We start from the raw sequence: 5214 nt of genomic DNA on the forward strand, positions 1-5214 counted from the left end.
TTCATAAAGGAATCTTACGTCTTCATTCTTGTAACAGAGCATAAAAGAAGGCTATATTTAAATTTTATAAACTACACTAAATATTGTGAGAAAGTATGTTTTATAAAACCAGCAACTGAAGTTCATATGGTATCAAGCCATAAATATAGAAAATTGATTACAATATTGTTATTAAAAGATAACATAAGGATTTAAAAACTTTTTTAAGTAATAAAATAATGAGAGGTTATTACTATAGTCTCAGGACGCTTTACCTTTCAAATCTTTTCAGGTTGAAGTGGTTGCAGGTAATTAAGCCAGAAGGATAAAAATCTCACCACAATTTTTGTGATTTATGATCAAATAAGCATACCAAACAACTACATAAACATTATCACAGCTTCTCACAAATAAAGTCAACACTTAAACTTTCTATATTCTGGACATGATCAAATTGGAAAAAGAGAAAAAACAAAACAGGGGTTCATTGCAGTCTTTAATATCCCACGTGGTGGGATAATTTTTTCCATCCCCAAGATGATTTAAGTTGACAAATTGGTTCTTCTAGTCGCTTAGCTCCTTGACCTCAAAAGTCCATTTTCTAACTTCTGTCTCATCCAGCTGTTGACAAGCTAATGCCACCAACCAATGTAATAAAACCTCCAAGGGGTTTAGGATTAGGGTAGAAAATTGTAACAAGAGAAAAATCAGATGTGAAATCTGCCCAACTTTTGAGACCAGATCTCATCTCTTAAAGAGAGCAAATAGTTCTCTGGAAGGAGGTTAATGTATATTCCATTCCTCCCAGGGCACAATGCTGTGGAACATTTCTTAGGAAAAAACTGGAAACTCTTCTTACCTAAAACACTTCTCGAACCTCGATAACATTTAAGGGCACTCTCTATTTTGATTCAATTTTTTCTCAGAAACAAATGCCCAATTTTCTTTTCTTTATAGAACCATGAGCCAATAGCCTAGTGTAGTTATAGTAGTCCCCCCATTCATGGGCTATACAAGACCCCCAGCAGATGCCTGAAACCACAGATAGTGCCGAACCCTACATATACTGTTTTTCCCCCCTATTCATACATACCTTTTCATTCAAAGAAAGCACTTTAAGGCTTCCAGCACTTTGGCAGATCCAGCAGCATACTCTTGCTTGGAGGCCATGATAAGTAAAATAAGGGTAACTTGAATACAAGTATTATGATACAACCTCAGTCAATAGAATAACTGAGGTAGCTACTAAGTGACTAAAGGGCAGGGAGCATACACAGTATGGAGAGCTAGACAAAGGGATGATTCATGTCCCAGGAGGCATGAGGCAAGACAGTGAGAAATTTCAACATGCTACTCAAAATGGTACATAACTTAAAACTTATGAATTTTTTCTTTTCGAAATTTTCCATTTAATATTTTCAGGCCACATTTGACCACAGGTAACTGAAACTGTGGAAAATGAAATTGCATGTAAGGAGGACTGCTGTACTTTCTTTTAGATCCTAAGATACTTGGAGCAATGTCTGCCATGGATGCAAGCAGAACATGTGGTTGGAAAGTCAGATGTCTGCCCTTCCATATGCACCCTATGTTGGCAGTATTCCTCAACGTGTTCTCCACATCCCTCACAGCATCCAAGGGTATAGGGTCAAACCAGGACCCATCTTACATTATTTACTAACCTTTCAAGCCCTCAGTTTCCTTATCTGTAAAGTGGACTATTAATTGCAATAGTATACACCTCATGGTTGGAAAGGAAGATTAATTACAATACATGTAAAGCACAGTGCTAGACCTAAATTAAGTATTTGGTAAAATTTTCACCTATTCTTTACTGCCCTATTCTCTGATCCTAACAAATTAATGTGTATTAGTAAAAGTCTTTCATTTTAAAATTATCTTTGATTAATCCCTGTGTTCTCAAATCCTGTAAGAAAGCTTAGTGATTATAGTTATCCATCAGATACAAAAGTACAATTTTATAATTACCCTCTTCTTGGGATTCATGCTATCCCTCTGGTTTTATATAATGGGTATGATTAAAGTATATACATTTCTGTTATTAATATCTGGAAAATGTATACATGTTATTGAGAGAACTTAAACATTCTGTTGTTAGATGATAGCAATCATATCTTGATATAATAATTCACAATTTTTTATTAACTACGTCTTTTCTTGTTTCTTCATTTCCTTCTTGAGACTATGGTGTATTTCTGATCATATTTATAACAAGTCACCAAAGATAATTAGGAAAAATCAAATGGAAAATGTAAATACACATATATACATAGATACACATACTAATTTATTAATTGGACAAATCAAATATAATGAGGTGAAACATACTTCAGGCAACCTCTCTCTTTCATTATTCATACTTTATTGTGGTTTAATAGTATAGGAACTTTGCTATAACTAAGGAAATGAAAAACTATTTAAATATAATTAAGCCTACCGGAGGCCTTTGAAGGTAAAATATGCTTCCAAGAGCAAATAAAAAACACATTACACATTCATGAAGCTCCTACTACATACTCAGCACTGTACTTGAAAAATAAGGAATAAAGAAAACTCAGTATGGGCCCTGCTCTCAAAGAACTTGAAATCTAGTGAAGGTAATGGGAGCATCTAACTGAAATGAACAGAAAGTGGCTCAGCAGACAACGAAGAGTTCCTTGACAAGGAAAGCCTGGGTTGGCTGGAACACGTGGGGATGTGTTCCGCAAAAGGGCCAGGACTAGCAGCCCCACGAAAAATGCAAAGGGCCAAGGCCAGGTTTGTTCTGGGACGAAGGAGGAAAGGATGAAGGGACCTGTGTATTGAACAGATCACAATTTGCATGCTCTCAGAAGTTATTTTCACTCTCATTAAAAAAAAAATTTTTCTAACTTTTTTAGCAGGTTCATACTTCATTCTGATCTATGTTTATCATATTACTGACACTGAATTTGTTTTATAAAAGCCCAACCTCCAAAAAACTGTAGCTATAAGCTTTTATTGGCTTCAAGTCAAGGCTTTGTAACCCAAAATTTGGGCACCCTAAAGTGAGAAAAATCTCAACTAAGAGTTAGGCACCCTCCTAATTAATCCATCCATCCCACAAAGTATTAAGGGTTTGGTGAAAACGATATTAGCTTGGGAGTCTAAAGGTGAGACTCCATGATCAATTCTACCACTATACTTAGGAGGGTTTGCTTTTCCAGAGACTGGCTTCACCCCTTCCAGGTGGTTCTAGTGAAGCTGCCATAACATGTCCTTCCCCCATCATATCCTCACATAAGGCGACATGACCTAAAATTATGAAACCCAACCCCTAGCCACAGCAATTGGCTGGGAGATCTGCATATGACCCAAGGCAGGAAAATCAAATTATTCCTTGATTTTTTAAATACAGCTATGGTATACAGGAAAAATGTGCATTCCTTTCTTAATGGGATCACGAATCTGGAATAGGCTCCATCTTCACTATTAAAAAAATTCATAATTGTCTCAGGTTCCTGGTATAGGAAACATTGATAAAAGAACTATGCCAAGAGATGGAGGAACGTGTCCTGGCAATACTTCAATACTATTTTTTTTTTTTTTAGTTTGCTTCAACTAGATTCAGTTGGGGAAGCTGCCACTTGCAACTGAAAGCATCCTGACTAATTCACAACAACCTCTGAAATGTAATCTTCCTTGCACCTCAGTTTTTCTCATCATAAAATTCCTCCCAGATGGAAGTTAATCTCTAAAGCTCCTTCCATATAATTATTTGTTTCAAATTGTGTAACTGTCAGATAATTTGGAATGGCATAATGTTTTCTGCAGTGAGTTCTGGTTTTCAAACTGCCTATCTGTACTGGTGCAGCAGAGAGACTCCAAATGCTAATTATCAACATAATAAAATATAGAGCATATAACATTTTTCTTGACCTTTTAAGATATAGGACACTCATTGTAAGAATCATTCTCCTTTTTTAGGTCAATATCTGTCACTGCCAATTATTCTTCCATTCCAACATTCATTTTTAACTATAGCCTACCTCTCCCTCCAACTATTCCCACCAAATAAATTATCTGGAAAAGACAAGTTATTCACTTCCTTTGAATGACTTAGGAACCTGTATCTGGTTACAAGTAAAATAAAGCAGGATAACAAATTTGCTGCCTATGTTACTAATCTACTTACTAAAATGTGGCAGCATTCTCAGGGTAAGTTTTCAAGCACAGATATATTCAACTGAAAAATAAAACAAATGTAAAGACATTCTGTTTGTTCATAGAAAAAGAGTCAATAGAAACAGCAAGAAATTGCATGCTCTTTAACATAAGGTTAATATTCGCTTGCTCAACATATAATAAAGAAAAGGCATTTGGAATAATACAAAGCGATCAAATCAGAAAAAAAAGTGTTTTAAAAGTAGAAATGAGACACCTAATTTAATCGTATCATCTGGAAACCAAGAAAACTTACAAGGTAAAATACTACAGATTTAGAGAAACAAATACTGTTAAGTTTATTTAAGAAGATCAACTTTTCCACTGAAGAAAAGAGTTTATAATAATTATTGTCTGTGGAATAATTTAATATTTAATTAAATTTAGAAGTGTTATTAATGAAATATGTTTTGTACCAAGTGATTAAATCAAAAGAAAATCATTTTCTAAAAGACCATAAAAAATACATCTGCATTTTGAACTATAAAAATTAATGCTAAATCAAGAGAAAAATTAATAATTGGCAGACTCAAGCACATCTGTTAATAAATCTAAAATTAACATAAGAATCAACCTAATAATACTCAAATAACAAATGCATTAAAATTGCAATTCTAATTTAAATAACTTAACACTGTAATGCAATACTTCATGATTTTGCCTCAGAAGACAGTCTACCTTACAATCTCAACCAATAAAAATGATCTTATAATCATTAAAAGAGTGGAGCAGGCACAAAAAGTGGATGCTCACAAGAGCCTGTAATTAGACCAGTGTTTTAAAAAATTATAAGCCACTGAGAATTTTATACAACACAGGGCAGGCAGAAACATTGATGGTCCTTTTTATAACAGAATTTGAAACTTTAATTGTACTCTTACCCTGCCCTTTTCTCCATTTCCAAAAATTTGAGCCCTAGAACACAATATAAAGAAGCATAAATTTTAAAATAAAGCAAACTAATCACAAAATTATTAACCTTCAATTTCTGTAATCCAAAATAGTTTCCTCTTATAATGCTTTTCATTAGAC

At 34.1% G+C, this 5214-nt stretch overlaps 1 protein-coding gene and 1 long non-coding RNA gene across 2 annotated transcripts in view; one reads left to right on the forward strand and one right to left on the reverse strand.

Annotated features, from left to right (window-relative positions):
- PTPRM (protein tyrosine phosphatase, receptor type M) overlaps positions 1-5214 on the reverse strand; it is a 737127-nt gene that overhangs the window by 661341 nt on the left and 70572 nt on the right. The window lies entirely within an intron of this gene.
- The window catches only part of LOC111743782, a 9350-nt gene continuing 6213 nt past the window's right edge, over positions 2078-5214 (forward strand). The window contains exons 1-2 of the long non-coding RNA XR_002781876.1: positions 2078-2090; positions 3168-3171. This is a non-coding gene — a long non-coding RNA (uncharacterized LOC111743782). The remainder of the gene's footprint in view (positions 2091-3167; positions 3172-5214) is intronic.

Source organism: Pteropus vampyrus, unplaced genomic scaffold (assembly GCF_000151845.1).
Source record: "Pteropus vampyrus isolate Shadow unplaced genomic scaffold, Pvam_2.0 Scaffold122, whole genome shotgun sequence".
Lineage (NCBI taxonomy): Eukaryota > Metazoa > Chordata > Mammalia > Chiroptera > Pteropodidae > Pteropus > Pteropus vampyrus.